The sequence below is a fragment of the Pleurodeles waltl genome, chromosome 3_1, assembly GCF_031143425.1.
Source record: "Pleurodeles waltl isolate 20211129_DDA chromosome 3_1, aPleWal1.hap1.20221129, whole genome shotgun sequence".
Taxonomy (NCBI): domain Eukaryota; kingdom Metazoa; phylum Chordata; class Amphibia; order Caudata; family Salamandridae; genus Pleurodeles; species Pleurodeles waltl.
In genome coordinates this window covers 1,268,129,693-1,268,148,979 of record NC_090440.1, presented here as the reverse complement: position 1 = coordinate 1,268,148,979, position 19,287 = coordinate 1,268,129,693, and positions in this window count along the sequence as shown.

Sequence of the window (19,287 nt, the reverse complement as noted above, 5' to 3'; positions counted from 1 at the left end):
TGCAAAGCCACAGTCTCACAAGTCTCTACAGTGGGTGGATTGCCCACTGTGCCATCCTGGGGAGTGCAAAGCCACAGTCTCACAAGTCTCTACACTGGGTGGGTTGCCCACTGTGCCATCCTGGGGAGTGCAAAGCCACAGTCTCACAAGTCTCTACAGTGGGTGGATTGCCCACTGTTACATCCTGGGGAGTGCAAAGCCACAGTCCATCAGGTGGATTACAGAGACCACTGGTCATGGAGGAGGCATGGTGGGCAGAGTGCGTTGTGAAGGCCTGCCCGACACAGAACCGGGACTGCCAATGGGCCAGCGGTGCTTGACAGGAAGGGCCCAGCGGAGCGGTGCTTGAGACGGCGGGGCCCAGCGGAGCGGTGCTTGACAGGAAGGGCCCAGCGGAGCGGTGCTTGAGACGGCGGGGCCCAGCGGAGCGGTGCTTGAGACGGCGGGGCCCAGCGGAGCGGTGCTTGACAGGAAGGGCCCAGCGGAGCGGTGCTTGACAGGAAGGGCCCAGCGGAGACGTGCTTGAGACGGCGGGGCCCAGCGGAGACGTGCTTGACAGGAAGGGCCCAGCGGAGCGGTGCTTGACAGGAAGGGCCCAGCGGAGCAGTGCTTGACAGGAAGGGCCCAGCGGAGCGGTGCTTGACAGGAAGGGCCCAGCGGAGCGGTGCTTGACAGGAAGGGCCCAGCGGAGCGGTGCTTGAGACGGCGGGGCCCAGCGGAGCGGTGCTTGAGACGGCGGGGCCCAGCGGAGCGGTGCTTGAGACGGCGGGGCCCAGCGGAGCGGTGCTTGAGACGGCGGGGCCAAGCGGAGCGGTGCTTGACAGGAAGGGCCCAGCGGAGCGGTGCTTGAGACGGCGGGGCCCAGCGGAGCGGTGCTTGAGACGGCGGGGTCCAGCGGAGCGGTGCTTGAGACGGTGGGGCCCAGCGGAGCGGTGCTTGACAGGAAGGGCCCAGCGGAGCAGTGCTTGACAGGAAGGGCCTAGCGGAGCGGTGCCTTTCTGCACGGCGGGGCCCTCTTCAGCGGTGCCTTTCTGCACGGCGGGGCCCTCTTCAGCGGTGCCTTTCTGCACGGCGGGGCCCTCTTCAGCGGTGCCTTTCTGCACGGCGGGGCCCTCTTCAGCGGTGCCTTTCTGCACGGCGGGGCCCCTTTTCAGCGGTGCCTTTCTGCACGGCGGGCCCTCTTCAGCGGTGCCTTTCTGCACGGAGGGGCCCTCTTCAGCGGTGCCTTTCTGCACGGCGGGGCCCTCTTCAGCGGTGCTTGTCCAGTCATTCAAGGGAGCCAGACCTGGCCAGGACTCCCTGCTTAGTCGCCCTCCGACCGTGCAGTTGCTGGACCCTTCTGTGACAGAGTCCTGGGCCCGTGGGTGTCCTCCCTCACACCCGGGTTGGGGCTTGTGGGGCCCTCCTGGTCCGCGCCCCTGCTGGCTGACTTCTCTGCCCTGCTGCCCTTGCCCTCCTTCGATGAGGCTCTCTGGCCCTTGCCTCCCCTGGATGTTGTGGCAGGTGACGGCCCAGGACTTTGCTCCTTGGGGGCAGCCGTGTCAGTCTTCTTGCGGCGGCCCCTGATTTTACGGGTCCTCTTTCCAGGGGGGGGGCTGGCTGTCCCCTTGCTGCTGGCCGATGTATCAGTGCTGGGAAAGGGTGGACTCCAAAACCCGTGCACAATGGTGACACTTGAAGCAGGGCTGGTGGTGGCTGAGGTGCTCTTGGGACTCTTAGCAGATGGAGGGGGTGGGTCAGGTGGGGCAAAGAGGTTACGTTTGGAGAGGTAAAGTTTTTTAGGACCAATGTAAAGGGTAGGTGTAGTGGGTATGGGAGTGGAGGAAGAGGATGTGGTTGTAGGAGAGTCAGGTGTGCTGTCTTTGGGTGCAGGTGCTTGTGACGTAGGCTGTCGTGAGGTGGTTGGCTGTTGGGTGGGTGGCTGCCTGCGTTTGTGTGTCTTGGAAGAGGGGGTGACAGACACAGTGGGAGAGGACACAGGGGACGTGTAAATGGCAGTGGGGGTGGTGACTGCACGTGTGCGGACTGTACTGGAGGGTGTGCTGGTGATGGAAGTACTGGCTGATGGTGGTGTGCATGTAGGTGTGAGTGGAGACGTCACAGGGAGGGAGGAGGGAGACGAGGAGGAGGGGGACACAGGGGTGGTAGTGACTGTTGGCATGTCTGCATCTGGGTGTTGATTGGGTGAATGCTTGTGTGATCTGTGGTGTTTATGTCTGGATGAGCTGCCCTTGGGTGTTAAGGTGTGTGCAGGCTGGCCTGATGGTGTGGATGGGATAGGCTGAGGAACAGGAGACAGAGACAGGGTGGAGGCAGTTAGAAGAGGGAGGCTGGAAACAGGGATAATGGCTGCCGTCAGTGCTGAGGCCAGAGCATTGAACGATCGTTGATGGGCAGCCTGACCCGAATAAATGCCCTCCAGGTATGCATTGCTCCGATGCACCTCCCTCTCTACCCCCTGGATGGCATTCAAAAGGGTAGACTGCCCAACAATGATGGTCTGTAGGAGGTCAATAACCTCCTCACTGAGGGCAGCAGGGGTAACAGGGGCATTGCCTGAGGTGCCTGGGGCGAAGGAGATGCCCGCCTTCTTGGGCGAGCGGGCACGGAGCGAAGGCTGAGGGGCTGCTGGGAGGGCGGAGCTGGTGCGCTGGGTGGCGGCTGTACCTGTAGAGGCGGGGGGCCCGGATGTTGCCGCCACCGCTAGGGAGCTCCCTTCCGAGGACGTGTCGGTGTTACTGGTGTCACCATGGGTCCCCGTTGTGGTGCTCCCCTCGCACTCCGTATCACTGGTGACCTCGGTGTCTGTACCATGGCCCACCGGGGCCTTGTGAGTTGCAGCTCCCTCGTGCTCCGATGCCAATTCTCCTCCGCCTGATGATGCTAATGCACACATGCACAAGAAGATAAAGAAAAAGGGTGGGGGGAGAAATAAAAACAGGTTGAGTGCATGCATTGTCAACACCGTTGGTGGAGAGGACAGACACAGGAGCCTCATGCACTACGCCGCGCAATCGGGGTACACTACTCAGTACTTGTGACTAGGCCAACAGGTCTATGGACAACATATGCGTACATGGGTGATGCTGGACCATGGATTGCTGTACTTGGCACCCTACAGAGGTGGTGGGCGGGGGCACAGGGCCATGCCTAAAGGAGGGGACTACACTACAGAAAGCGCCCTGGCCTAATTCACCCACAGCCCTCCTCCCCCACCCAGATGCCTCCACTGCGTGTAAAGATAGCAGAATGTGCTGGTACTCACCCCCTTGTGTCTGCTGTGATGTCCTCACGCGCCCATCCAAATCGGGGTAGGCCACCGCCAGGATCCGGGACATCAGGGGGGTCAAGGTACGACTGGCACCCCTCCTACGTTGGGAGGCCATCCCCAGCAGTGACTCGGCGGTCTTCCTGGTCCCGCGGCGGATGTCCTCCCACCTCTTTCAGCAGTGGGTGTCCCGTCTTGTGTGGACCCCCAGGGCCCGGACTTCCTTGGCGATGGCACGCCAAATGTCAACTTTCTGATGGGCGCTGACCTATTTGACATGTACAGGGTGGGAAAGGAATTTTCAAAATTTTTCTGCATGTTAGATGTGATTGACCCCCCTCCCCAACCCTGCCATGTGGCACATGCTCTCATCTGTCGTGCCTTGCACTCCTCATTCGCTCCCCACCCCACCATCTTACATCCACCATACACAACCCAGGCATAGCCCATTCAACTTGCACCCAGTGTACTTACCTGTTGGTCTGGAGGACCGTAGAGTAGCGCATACTGGGGCAGGACCCCATCCACAAGTTTCTCCAACTCTTCTGAAGTGAAGGCAGGGGCCCTTTCCCCAGTCGCAGCAGCCATTGTCTCTTCCAGACCGAGGTCACAGCAGCACTTGCAGTATAGGTCCTCTCCTGTGGATGATCAGGACTCGAGTGATTAAGCAGATAGAAAATGGCGGTCACGCCCGCGGCGGTGCGTACCGCGGCGGTGCGTACCGCGACCGCCGGCGCACATCGTCATTGGCTCCTGAGACCCATAGGGTTCAATGTTAACCAATGCTGCTTTGCGCCGCGGTCTTCGACCGCCTACCGCCACGGTGTGCCACGCCAGCGCAGTGACCTCACATCCCACTGTCACACTTCACAGGTCAGGCAGCCTCCATTTCAAGGGCCCACATGGCATGATTTCTACTGCGTCACACAGGCCTAGGCCTTGCATTGCCACTCATACAAGCCTTTCAATGCATAGCGATTCGTGTACTGTGCAAGCTGTGGGAACGAACCTGTGGGTTGCTTGACTCTGTGCTCCATGTTGTCCTTCCTAGGCACCGTCTGCTGGGACTTGCGAGGAGAAGGATGAATCCTCCCGTGTACCAACCGCTGGTGGACCTGTCGACAATGGAAGAACGACATATTATACTTCGATACCGACTTGACCGAGCCACTATACATGAACTGTGTGCCCAGCTGGAGCCAGACCTGATGTCCCCCATCCGGCAACCCACAGGGATTCCCCCTCTGGTGCAGGTTCTGTCAGTACTCCATTTTTTGGCAAGTGGGTCTTTTCAGACAACAGTGGCCATGTCATCAGGGATGTCTCAGTCTATGTTTTCTAAGGTTTTGTCCAGAGTGTTGTCTGCCCTGATGAAATACATGCGGAGATACATTGTTTTCCCTGAGGAGGGTGATTTGGCCACTGTGAAGGGTGATTTCTATGCCCTTGGACTTATCCACAACATCATTGGTGCCATTGATGGGACCCATGTGGCTTTAGTACCCCCAAAAGACAATGAGCAGGTGTACAGAAATAGAAAAAATTACCATTCGATGAATGTCCAGGTGATCTGTTTGGCTGACCAGTACATCTCCCATCTAAATGCCAAGTTCCCTGGGTCAGTGCATGACGCGTATGTCATGCGAAATAGCAGCATCCCTTATGTGATGGAACAGCTACAGAGACACCGTGTGTGGCTAATAGGTGACTCTGGTTACCCCAACCTGCCTTGGCTATTGACCCCAGTGAGGAATCCCCGGACCAGGGCAGAGGAACGGTACAATGAGGCACATGGGCGAACTAGGAGGATTATAGAACGGACCTTCGGGGTCCTGAAGGCCAGGTTTAGGTGCCTGCATATGACAGGGGGATCCCTCATGTACTCACCAAAGAAGGTGTGTCATATCATCGTGGCCTGCTGTATGCTTCACAATCTTGCATTGCGACGCCAGGTGCCTTTCCTGCAGGAGGATGGTCCAGATGGTGGTGTTGTAGCAGCTGTGGAGCCTGTGGAGAGTGAAGAGGAGGAAGACGACGGGGACGACACGACAACAGGGACACAGTTATACAACAGTATTTTCAGTAGCACACAGGTAAGAATCACTCACGCCATTTTACATTTACTTCTGGCCTCCTGCATCTCTACTTTCTGTGTTTCCCCCCAGTTCCTTTTAACTGATTTTTGACTTTCCCTTCCCTTTTCAGAGCTGTATGACCCACAGCGTGACTTCTGCTTTGTTTGCCCATGGACTAATGCTTATTGACACTGGTATGTTGTCATCACAATGTAAATGAACATTATTGCACCGTTATGTATAATACATTTGTAAAGAATACAAGCAGACTCCTGACATTTGAAGTGCAATTGGTGATTTATTTTAAGTGCTGCGTATAGGTCCATGATAGTAAATCAGTGATGGGTGGGGGTGGAGTAATGTCCATGGCAGAGTCCAGTTCTCAGTAGCACAGGTGCATTGCCCATATGCCTGTGGAAGGATGGAGCAGGGGCAGTTCAAGGTTGGACAGGGTGACAATGTGGGACAGTGGGATGACATCAGGGGGTATCTTAGGCTGGCGGGGGTCTTGGCATCCTACTCTGTCTTCTTGTGTGATCTCAGGTTCCGCTTGCGGGGTGGTTGATCTTCAGCAGGAGGTGGTGTTCTGGTGGCCTGTCGTGGTGTGGGGGCCTCCTGTCCACTAGCGCCGGCGGAGGTGGTAGGCTGTTCTTCGTCCGGGCTGGTGACAGGGGCCCTTTGGGGTGCCACATGGTCCCGCAATGTGGTGACTATCTGGTTGAGGGCCAGGACGATGGTCCCCATTGCGGTACCGATGTTCCTGAGTTCGTCTCTGAACCCCATGTACCGTTCCTCCTGCTGTGCCTGGATCTCCTGGAACCTGGCCAGTACCGTCGCCATCGTCTCCTGGGAGCGGTGGTATGCTCCCATGATGGTGGTGAGGGCCTCTTGGAGAGTGGGTTCCCTGGGCCGGTCAACCCCCTCTCGCACAGCAGCCCTCCCAGTTGCCCTGTTTCCCCGGGCCTCTGTCCCCTGGACGGTGTGCCCACTACCACTGCCCCCAGGTCCCTGTTGTTGTTGGGGTGGTGGGTCAGCCTGGGTGCCCTGTAGTGGCGGACACACCGCTGATTGACGCGTCCTGGAGCCAGAGGCATGGGCCCGCTGGGTGGGAGCTGTGCTGGTATTCCCATAGGGGGTTGGGTCTGCTGTGGCCTGTGTCTGTGTGTGGGGAACCGACTGTCCAGAGGTCCCCGATGGTCCGGGCTGGTCATCAGGTTCTAGGTCGACAGAGCTGCTGTCATCACTGGGGGCCTGTTCTGGGGGTGGGATGGACAAATCTGGACCCTCCTGGCCGGTGTGTTGGTGTTCGGGCCCTGCAGGGGTAAAAGAGTATGGTTATTGCTTCTGTGTGTGCCATGGCGTGTGATTTGTGGGTGCCCTTGTCCCCCAGTGCTGGCATTCCCTTGTGGGAGGAGTTGTGAGGGTGGTTTGTGGGGGGGATGGGTATGTGCAGTGGTCATGCTTGGGTGATGGGTGTCCATGGTTTGTGTTGGCATTCAGGGATTGGTGTTGTGTTGGGTGGGTTGTGCTGGTGAGACATTGGCAGGGAGGATGTGTGCTGGGGGGTTGGGGGTGAGGGTGGGGGTGCGGGTTGGCATGCTGGTGGTTGGGGGGGGTGAAGTAGTTGGGATTAGACTTACCAGAGTCCATTCCTCCGCCTACTCCAGCGAGGCCCTCAGGATGCAGGATGTTCAAGACCTCTTGCTCCCATGATGTGAATTCGGGTGGAGTGGGTGGGGGTCCGCCGCCAGTCTTCTGCACAGCGATGTTGTGTCTTGACACCATCGACCGCACCTTCCCCCGTAGGTCGTTCCAGTGCTTTCGGATGTCTTCCCGGTTTCTGGGATGCTGTCCCACAGCGTTGACCCTGTTGACGATCCTTTGCCATAGCTCCGCCTTCCTGGCTATTGTGGTGTGCTGCACCAGTGTGCCGAATAGCTGGGGCTCTACCCTAATTATTTCCTCCACCATGACCCTGAGTTCTTGGTCCGAGAACCTGGGGTGTCTTTGGGGTGCCATGGGGTGGTGTGGGGTGGTGTTTGTGGTGATGAGTGTGGTGTGTGTGGTGGTGTGTGGTGTTTTGTGCGTGGATGTAGTGTGGGTGATGATGTTGTGTTCCTCTGTGTGTTGGGGTTTTCGATAGCTGTGCTCTCTCTCTCTCTCTCTCGCCTTCTCTCTGAATTTCTAGTAGTGGGGGTTTGTGGGTGATGTGAGTGTGTGTTTTATAGTTGATTGGATGTGTGGGTGTGGTGTGTGTATGTGTATCAGGTGTGTGTATTTCGAATTGTCCAATGTGGCTGTGTTTTGTATGTGTGTGTGTATTTTGACCGCGGCGGTGTGTACCGCCAATGGAATACCGCGGTTAAAAGACCGCTGTGTGGATTCGTGGGTCGTAATGGCATGGGCGTGTTTGTGTTGGCGTGACGGTGGAGGTTTGGTCATCTCCAGTTTATCGCTGACCGCTGATGAGGCGGCCTTCCGTGGATGTCGGGTTTTTGGCGGTTTGGCAGTTGTGAGTCAGAATGACCGTGGCGGTTTACCGCGGCCGCGGCGGTAGAATGGCAGACTTCTGACCGGCGGTAAGAGCCTTTTACCGCCGAGGTCAGAATGACCCCCTATATGTTAAATCAAAAACCGCTTCACAGAGTATACGGTTGCATGTGGGACCGGTTGACCACAGGTCATGGCCTCCACTCAATCCTTATGGCTAACCCCCCAACCCTCCAACCCTGAGAAAAAGAGAGAGAGAGATAAAGTGAGAGAGAAAGAGCGATGTAGGCATTGATGAATGATATTCTTAGAACAAGACATTTCCAGACAAATTGAAAAAAAATGCTTTTGTCAATTATCAAGAATAAGATCACTTTCCAATATGTAACTTAAATATTAATATTTCAAAAAAAACTAAAGCGGGAAATGACCACAGCCTCAGCTAGACTAGAACCCATAACATTTAGTTTGCATGTCTGAAACTATAACCACTAGATCAGAGGCGACTTCTTAGTATGCAGTGTCCTTCTTAGCTATGATATTCAACCCACATATGTTGAGAGGAAAAAGACTTCAATGTTTCATCACTGGGAATGTTTAACAGTGAAAACACTAAAAAATAAACAGACACACTTCCAAACGACACCAGGATTTAACCTTCAGTCTACTGAGTGACAGCACAAGACCTTGACCATTAGGTCAGTAGTGACTCTGTTCTCCTCTGCTTCCAAATGTAACTATAACATTCACACTAAACATCTTGCTACACTGTCTCTTTGATGTCATTGCATGGAGAGACATTACAATGACAATCTCTCTCTCTTCCATCCCATTATGGGATGGAAGAGAGAGAGAAAGTGACAGGAACGCCGGTGCTTCAAGGTCCCCGCGGTCCGAGCTGGCCCCTTGGGTGCCTGCGGTAGCTGGCATTGCTCCCTCAAGCAGGGAGCTGCTTTAAATAGGGAGCTGCTTTAAATAGCAGCTCCCTGCTCGCAGGAGCAATATTTTAATCTGTTTTCCTGCACCTATATGTGATTGGAAACAGATGAAATCTCTGCTCTCTGTTTGACCGTTCCCGCTTGAAGAAATCAGAGTTATGTTAGTAAAAGCAAACAATCACCTCCTGAGGGTGGGCACCTCAGGAGGTAACAGGAGCCGGCCCTGGAAGTGCTGCAGTCCCCAAGGCCATCTATAGCTTCACCAGGTTACATCAGAGTACTAAGCCTCGGTGAGGTGGTGGACCCCAGGGCCCTGGGTCTACGACAAACTCTCTACATTCATTTATTTCAGCCCTGGGGAAGTGGTGGTCCCAAAAGCAGGGAGCTACTATTTCAAGGAGCTCCCTGCTTGAGGGAGCAATGCAGGCTTTGTACGATGTGTAGAGCCGGCTAGGACAGCGGGGGCCTTAAGGCTCCCCGTGGTCCTGTTACTCTCTCTCTCTCATCCATCCCATAATGAATATTTTTATTGTAATGGTCATTCCATGCAATAACTTTCTTCCAGAGTAGCAAGATGGTTTGTTTGAACATTATAGTTATGTTTTGATACCCAGCAGAACATAGTCACTTCTGGCCTACTGGTGAAACTCTTGGACTGTATGTGGAAGGTCCAAATCCTAGAGTCATATGGTAGTATGTCTGTTTATTTGCTCATGTCTTGAATCTTAAATATTCCTAGTGATACAACATTGAGGTCTTTTTGCCATCAAAACATCAAAACCACATCATAGTTATGTCTGGACACTGCACCTCATGCAGACACCTGTGGTTTAGAGGATGAGGTCCACAACACTCACACTGAAAATTGAGGTTTTTAGTCTATTTGTGTTAGTGGCCATTTCCTTACTTCACTTCCTTTTCCACTTCAAATGTTTAAGGTACATACCGAAAGGTCATCAAACTCTTTTTAAACTTGACAAATGCATCTTTATTTTCAGTTTGTTAGAAAATATCTCATTTTAAGTATATGATTTATCAAAGCCAAAAAATTAGAGTTTGTTGTTTCAATGGTCTCTGCATACAATGACGCAGGGTTGGATGATTATCAGGGGTTATCTGCAGGCCAGGCCCTGCAGCCAATCCCTGCATGGCCAAAGGTAGTTGGGGCCACAAGGTTGGGGGTTATAGGGGCTTTGCTGCGGGGTCTACCCACAGACCAGGCCTTCCAGCCAACATGTGTGGTACACAGCCATGCGTGGCACTGGATTGGGTGGTTATAGGGTCAGGCCCTGCGGCCAACCCCTGCCACACACGGCCAAAGGCCAAGCACAGCAGCATTAGATTAAGGTATAGTAATTAAACTTTTTTTAGATTAAAACAACTTAGAAATTCCCTGAAAAAAACAAAGGTTACAGGGATGTTATAGTTAGGAAATAGAATTTAAGAAACATACAAATTTACTTAAAAAACAAAAGGTGACAGGGACGTTATATTTAGTTTCTGAATTTACTTGCACAAAACCATACAAATTCAGCAGTTATAGTTAGAGTTATTTCAAGCAACTACATCTCGTGACCTAAGGTAACTATAAATCACGCCCTCGCCATGCACTGCCTTTTAACCCATAATATTGCAGCACTCATGATAACTTCTGTAACATCATTACAAATATAAAGGAAACATGGTCAGATTATTGAAAAAAAAATTGTGCATTTTGGGGGCGCAAGAAAATAGTCACATTAGGGCTCAAGTTATAGTAAATTCAGAAACTAAGTATAACGTCCCTGCATCCTTTGGTTTTTTAAGTGACAAATATATATATATATATATATATATATATATATATATATATATATGTATATATATATATATATATATATATATTGTAGGAGGCTGGACTGGTTTGTACTGGGTACCGTGGGTCCAGGTATCCCTTATTAGTGAAGTAATAGTGTTCTGGCAGCTTAGGCTGATAGAGGTAGCTTTAGCAGAGCAGCTTAGGCTGAACTAGGAGACATGCAAAGCTCATGCAATACCACTTATAGTTACACAGTACGTATACACAAGTAAAGACAATGCTCAGTGTTACCAAAAATAAAGGTATTTATTTGGGTGACACAGTACCAAAAATATCTTAGAGACAATACTCCTTCTGGAGGTAAGTATTATACAAAATATATATACTAGACACCAAAATTAGACAAGTAAATAGTCATAGAACAATGCAAACAGTAGGAAATCCTATAGAATGCAAAGGGAGAAAATAGGACTAAGGGCAACACAAACCATATACTAAAAAAGTGGAATGTGAATCACAAATTCTCCCATAGACAAGTGTAGTGTGTGCAGAATCGCTGGGAGAGTAAGAATACAATAAAGGTAAGTAAATTACCCCACCATAAAGCCTAGAATAGCAGGAGTAAAGTACTGAAAGTTTCCTTAGGACACACTACACCTCGTTTTGGGGATTTTGCAGCAGCCAACCAAGTCTGCAAAGAACAACTGCTGTATTGTTGGACCTGAAGACCTGCAAAGGAAGGGGAGCAAGTCCAGAAGTCTAAAGAAGTTCCAGGAAGTACAGGAGCCCCTGCCAACCCAGACAAGGGTGCTAAAAAAGAGACCCCAGTTAGTAGAGGACTGCAGAAATTCACTCTAGGAAGATGCCAGCGGGTTCCTGCATGATGCAAAAGATGTCCCAAGGCGTGAAGACTGTTGCAGATGACATTTCGTGTTGGAAGGCGCCAACAAGCCTTGGCTATGGCAAAAGTGCATTTTTCAACAAAATGGCACTGGATGGACCCAGGAGGGACTTGGGGGCCTCAACTCTGTATGAGGAGGAAGAGGGGAATCTCAGCACTTTATAGAGCACTCAGGATGCTAGTCAGCAGCCCAAGAAGCTGAAGGATCCGGGTTCACAGGAGGTGCAAAATGCAGATGATGCAGCACAACAAAAGAAGGTCCCACGCCACCGGAGAACAACTCAGCAAGTTGAGCATCGCAGGGGAGAGTGCTGGGGACCTGGGCCAGGCTGTGCATGAAGCAATTTTGCAAAGAGTGCACAGAGGCCTCAGGTGGCGAAGAAGACACAATACACAGGGGTACCATCATTCTTGGGGAAGGTAAAGTCTTCCCTCCTCCAAATTGCGTCAGCAGGGCCTCAGGACAGTCTATATTGATGATGTCCACCCTCTGTGTCCTTAGGAGCAAGCTCGTCACCAGGAGAGGAGTCCGATGGTACTGGTTGTCATCTTGGAAGGTGCCTACTTGGAGCAGGGGAGTGATTCCATCACTCCACCAGAGATTTCTTTGGTTCTTCTGGTGCAGGATGAAGACAAGGAGTCCCCAGAGTGTGCACATCATGGAAACTGTTGCAGTTGCTGACTTGGAGCTGAGGTTGCTGAAGAAAAGTGTCTCTTGTAGACACTTTGTTGCCGTTTCAGCGTTTCTTGGAGCAGGATGTGGTTGATCCGAGGTCAGAAGAGTCTGAAGTTGTTGCAGAGGATTCCTGAAGGAAACTTGCAAGCAGAATCCGAAGAGAACCCACAGGAGAGACCCTAAATAGCCCTGAGAAGGGGATTGGCTACCTTATCCAGTATGGACCTATCAAGAGGGTTCTCTGACGTCACCAGCTGGTACTGGCCACTCAGAGCCCTCCAGAGTGCCTCCACACCTTACAAAGCAAGATGGCTGAATTCTGGGACACACTGGAGGATCTCTGGGCATCACCCCTGGGGTGGTGATGGATAGGGGAGTGGTCACTGCCCTTTCCTTTGTCGAGTTTCCGGCCAGGGCAGGGGAGAAAGGGTCCCTGAACCGGTGTAGACTGGTTTATGCAAGGAGGGCACCATCTGTGCCCTTCAAAGCATTTCCAGGGGCTGGGGGAGGCTACGCCTCCCCAACCTGTAACACCTATTTCCAAAGGGAGAGGGTGTAACGCCCTGTTCTCAGAGGAAATGCTTTGTTCTGCCTTCCTGGAACTGGGCTGCCCAGACCGAAGGAGGGCAGAACCCTGTCTTCAAGGTGACAGCAGCTGTACTACAGTGTAAGCCTCAGAGAGCTGGTTTGGCAGTACAGGAGGTCCATGGTGGAGCCCCCTAGGATGCATGGAATTGGCTCCCCAAAACCAGATTTGGAATGGGGGACAATTCCATGATCTTAGACATGTTACATGGCCATATTCGGAGTTACCATTGTGAAGCTACATATAGGTATTGACCTATATGTTGTGCACGTGTGAAATGGCATCCCCGCACTCACAAAGTCCATGGAAATGGCCCTGAACTATGTGGGGGTACCTTTGCTAGTGCAAGGGCACCCTCAAACTTAGTAACTTTGCACCTAATCTTCAGCAAGTGAAGGTTAGACATATAGGTGACTTATAAGTTACTTAAGTGCAGTGAAAATGGCTGTGAAATAGTATGTGCACTATTTCATGCAGGCTGCAATGGCAGTCCTTTGTAGGGGTTTGTCTGAGCTCCCTATGGGTGGCAAAAGAAATGCTTCAGCCTATATGGATCTCCTGGAACCCCAATGCCCTGGGTACCTAGGTACCATATACTAGGGACTTATAAGGGGGGTCCAGTGTGCCAATTGAAATTAGTAAATGAAGTCACTAGCCTACAGTGACAAATTAAAAAGCAGAGATAGCATAAGCACTGAGGTTCTGATTAGCAGAGCCTCAGTGACACATTAGGCCAAAAACTATGAGCACTGGTTCCTGGCTAGAAGGATCCCAGTGAGACAGGCAACACATACTGACATATAGGTTTTTATCTATGAGCACCGGGGTCCTGGCTAGCAGGATCCCAGTGACACAGTAAAAACACACTGACACACAGTCACAAACAGGCCAAACGTGGGGGTAACCATGCTAGAAAGAGACTACTTTCTCAAATGGATACACACACACACACACACACACACATATATAGATATATATATATAAATATTACCTAGTGGAAGTCGCCACTAGGTAGTTATATCTAGGAGCTAGCTTCTATTGAAAACTTTTTTTTTTTATTTGCTTATTTTATTGGCACTGGTTAATGAATCTTCAAGAAAGCGTTAAAAAAAAATATGATACTCACTTTTCAGGGTGATCCATCAAACAGATGCTGAGAAAAAGGGGGGTTGGGTCCAAGAAAACATTTTTCTATAGTTGTTTTAAACACACCTTCAGCCTGAATCGCTATACAGAATTATACAAATTTGGCAGAAAGGTAGCTCTTGGTCCAGAAAGAGCTCTTGTTGTTATTTGGTGTAAGTCCATTCAGTCGTTTTTGAGATAGTTAAGAAAATTTAAATTTTTACATGTAGGGACACAAACGCTTCACAAACCCTACTGATCTCATGCTGAGATCTGTTTGGCTGTCAACACTTTAACAAGGAAGTATTAGGCACCATCTTGGGACTTGGCTTCAGCTGAGTCCCAGAAAAAAAAAGAAAAAAAGAAATGGGCAGGGTAGGGACATCCTTTCCCCTTAGCCCAAGGGCAAAAAAAGCACTCTTTTTAAACAAACATTTGCTGCAAATGCACAACGGGGGTCGCAATTTGCCAGCATAAAAACAAACAAAAAACAAGCATGGTTTCCCACTCTTCTGCTACTAAAGCCCCCAGGTTGGCCGGGTCCAGAGGGCGTACATAAAATAAAGTCAGGGGCACATGGGGCCCTCCTCCTATGGCATTTTTGTGCCCCGGGACTACACCCTCCCCTTTGCTAAAATCACAATTAATGCTGAGGGGGCCACAGAGCCCCCTGCAGCCCCAGGGACTGCCACCTTCTTGGGGCTAAACTAACAATTAACATTGGGGGGGTATACCACCCAACCCCAGGGACCGCCACCTTCTGTTGCAGACCCTTAGCCCCATGGACCATCACCTTCCTTGGTCAAAGTTTTTGCTGTGACTTGACAGGACTTTGACAGCTCCTGCCAAGGCAGAGCAAACTCTCGGGTTGCAGCAAGCATGAGCTGTCAAACAGCTCTCTCTTGCTTGAAGCGGAAGTTTCCTCTGTTTACCTGCCTGCAGAGGTGTGGGCAGGTAAACAGTGGAAATATTTGCTCCCACAGGCAGGGAGCTGCATGTTTAGCAGCTCCGTGTCTGTGAATGCAATGACAGCTGCTACAGGAAGCAGGTATCCGCCTGGGACCGTGGAGGCCTTGAGGCTTCCCCAGTGGTCCCATTGCAGACCCAGAACAGATGGCTGGGCCCCATGGAATGGGCTCCCAGTAGCCCAATTGGCCCAGGGAGGGGGGCTGCGTGGCCTTCCCCCAAGAAAAAAAATATATATTAAGGCTGGTTCCCAGGGATTGGGTTCACCAGGGCTGAAATCAGCCAGGGGAGGGGGCCGCGCTGCACTGCTCCTCCATTTAACTAAGGCTGGGCACAAGGGGCTGCAGCCCCCCCACCCCCCACATAGCTGTAGTAGGCCCCATGGATGGGTCCCCAGGGCCAAAATCAGCTCAGGGAGGGAGGGAGGGAACATGTTACCCCTCCCCAAACTGCATATGTAACCAAGGAGGTAGCACTTACCAACTAACCAGTAGAAAGTGCTCCAGTTTGATAGAGATTTTGTGCTACACTGTGGACTCTTGTTGGATAAAAGACCAGGTGAGCTTCATTTCTGGTCATGATGCTCATTTCACAAAATTTAAGCCTCAACAGGAAGTACTTACAAAAACAAATGTAGCAGGTGCTCGAATTGAAGCTTTACTTCTGTAAAGGACAAATTATCCTAAATCCTAAACTTGGCAAAGTCAAAACAAATATGTTTAATCCATAATTTCATAATGAAAAATTATCTTAAATCTTTTGTGGAGGTGAATGCCTCTTTTACCTACCGGAGTACATCACACACTCGCAAACCCACATATATCCTCTCATACCCACTCTCAAATACAGCAGACACCTTCACAGCCACTCTCACACCCAGACACCCTCTCATACCTGTTCTGACATCCAGAGAATGGGGAGACAGTGTACGGTTGGGAGGTTAGGAGGTTGGCCACAGAGACTGGCTGCAAGCTAGGGCCTGTGTACAACCCCCGCTGTGCATGGCCAATGGCCGTGCTCAGCACAGGGTAGAATGGTTGTAGGGGAGTTGAATGCATGGTCTGGCCACAGGCAAAGCCCTGCAGTCAACCCCGCTGTGGGCGACGGTGGTTGAAAAAAACAAAAAATACAAAGACGTTATAGTTAGGAAATAGAATTTCAAAAACCTTAGAAATTCACTTAAAAAACCAAGTTACAGGGACGTGATAGTTAGGTTCTGAATTTACCCGCAAACTTGTTTTTTTTAAGTGAATTTCTAACTTTTAAAAAATGTATTTCCTAGCTAAAAGATTCCAATAACCTTTGTTTCTTTCAGTGAAAAAATAAATAAAATATATATATATATATATATATATATATATATCTATGTATATATATATGTACAGCATTAGGATGGTGCATGCATGCCCCACTCTGTAACCCTTTGTGCTACATTTTGCTGGCGCCAGACATAATGTATGCAAAGGGGGCGTTCTCGTGTTAGGGTAGCTGGTAAAATGGCATAAGGAAATCTGTGAGATTTCCTTATGCCATTTTTAACAGCACTTTTAACGCCTGCTCAAGAGCAGGCGTTAAAAGAGAGCTTCCATTCTTTAGTATGGGCCACTATGTACTCTTCAGGAGTAAAGCCAATATTTTGGCGCAACTCCTGCAGAGTACATCAATAGTGTCATAGAAAATGCCCCCTACACTGCGCCATGGTGCACCGTATTTTAAATACGGCACACACATGGTGGCGGTAAGGGGTGCTAAGAGTGCAGGGAAAGTGTTGCTGCATTCGGTGCAGCAACACTTTCCATAAATCTTCCCCTTTCTTCCATTCTAGTTAGGGTGGTTGGTGCTGTGCTCATTCTATGCTTAAACATTTACTAACCAATCAGACATTTGAGTTGAGCAAATTTAGAGTGTTGCTGCGGTTGTAGGGCACTCTGTACTGGTACTTCTCTCCACCTAAACTTGGGAACAACCAAAGTTCTCTCTTCTCTTTTGCATAATTCATGCATGAAAGGGTATTATTTGACATGTACTGAATGCTTCCCTGTGTGTGGACGAAGCTAAACCTCTCTGAAGAGCTATAATACTACCACAACACATGTCTGGGGTTGCATTTGCACATCCTAGGTTGGCAATCCAAGGCTGTGGTACTGTGCTTGGAGTGATGAAAGGCATTTCTGATTTTGAAGCTTGGCAAGGATGGCACTGTGTGAATCTTATGCTTATAGGCTTTGCTGTATAAATGGCAAAAGACTTTGGCCCTCATTATGACATTGGTGGTAAATACCACTTACTGCCATGCTGACTGCCGCCAACATACCTCAGCGGATATCTGTTCACCATATTATGACACACACACACCAATCTGTCACTATTTAGCCACAGACACAATTCTGCCACTCCAAAGGTCATTGATAAACTGGTGGTATCCAAACCCACACTGTTGAGCCAACAGAACAATGCCCTTCACATTATGACCACGAATCACCACGGCGGACATTCAATGGCGATAAAACATTGGCGGTACATACCGCTGCGCTTGAAATACACACACACATACAAAACAACACCACATTGGACAATTCAAAATACACACACCTGACACACATACACACACCACACCCACCCACTCACACCACTATAAAAACACCCACCCACATTACCCACAACCTTTTACGACTACAAACCATTGCCATGAGATAGACACCACAACCACAGACAAAACCAGAGCAACACACCACCATCACCCATACACCACTCATGCACCTCACAACACACACCCCAACACATCACCTTACACACTCTCAACCGCACAACTCACACAACACCATTGGTACCACAACAACACCCCAGATTCTCTAAGGAGGAGATGGCTCCATGGTGGAGGAAATCATCCAGTATGAGCCACAGCTTTTTAGAGCACAGGTGCAGCAGATATCCATCGCTAAGAAGATGGAGCTATGGCAGAGGATCGTGGACAGGGTCAGCGCCGTGGGACAGCACCCCATAAGAAGGGATGCCTTCAGGAAGAAGTAGAACGACCTATGGGGGAAGGTACGTTCCATTGCAGCAAGACACCAGCTAGCGATCCAGAGGACTGGCGGTGGACCCTACCTCCTCCCCTGGACTTTCCTCCATCATCACCCCAGCCCATTGCACTTCCCCCTTTTCTTCTTAGCACTGCAATTAACATTTTGAAAAAATACAAGTAAGGAGTATGTCAAATTATTTAACAATGTATTCGTTTAACAAGGTTCAAACATTGCAATTCAATTGTACAGTAATGTTTACATAGGAAGGATCTGTAGTTGGCTACAGTGAACACATCAGGAGCGATAGTGGGGCACCAACATCTGCAAAAAGAGTTGCCAAATGGTACAGTGAGTGGTAATAGAAGTGGGAAATTACAGCCTGCCAGTGACTGTGAAACAAAAAAGATGACAATGAAATGTGAAGTAACACTGTTTACCTGTGTGTCATTTGAAGTATTGTCTAATCACTGCAGTTCTGTTGTCCTCATCCTCATCCTCTGCCTCCTCATCTTCACTGTCCACATTATCCACTGCTGTCACACGGCCATCTCCAGCCTCCTCCTTCTGCAGAAACGATACATGGCGTCTCAAGGCAAGGTTATGCAACATGCGGCATGCCACGATAATCTGGCAGACCTTCTTTGGTGAGTAGCACATAGATCCACCTGTCAGATGGAGGCACTGAAACCTGGCCTTCAGGAGGCAAAAGGTATGTTCAATGATCCTTCTTGTTCGCCCATGTGCCTCATCGTAATGTTTCTCGGCCCTTGTCTTTGGATTCCTCACAAGGGGTCAGTAGCCATGATAGGTGGGGGTAACTAGAGTCACCTGCAAATATTGAGAGACAACATTTAGCCACACACCATCCCTTATGGCCCACACAATACCCATACACCAACATCCACTGGGTGGGAACCAGGGCTCACCTATTAGCCGCACCCTGTGCCTCTGGAGTTGGGCCATCACATTTGGGATGCTGCTATTCCTCAGATTAAAGGCATCATGCACAGACCCAGGATACTTAACATCGACATGGGAGATGTACTGGTCCGCCAGGCACATCATCTGGACATTCATGGAATGACAACTCTTTCGATTTCTGAATACCTGTTAATTTTGCCGGGGGGGGGGGGCAAATGCAATATGTGTTCCATCAATTGCTCCAATTATGTTAGGTATATGTCCCATTGCATAGAAAGTCAGCCTTCCTGATGGCCAAATCCTCCACCTGCGGGAAAACAATGTAGCTGCACATGTGTTTAATCAGGGCAGCCAACACTCTGGTCAGCACTATTGAGAACATTGGCTGTAACATTCCTGCTGCCAAGCCCACTGTCACTTGGAATGAACCAGTTGCCAAGAAATGGAGCACAGATAGGACTTGCACAAGAGGGGGGATCCCAGTCATACGACTGATTTCAGATATCAGGTCAGGCTC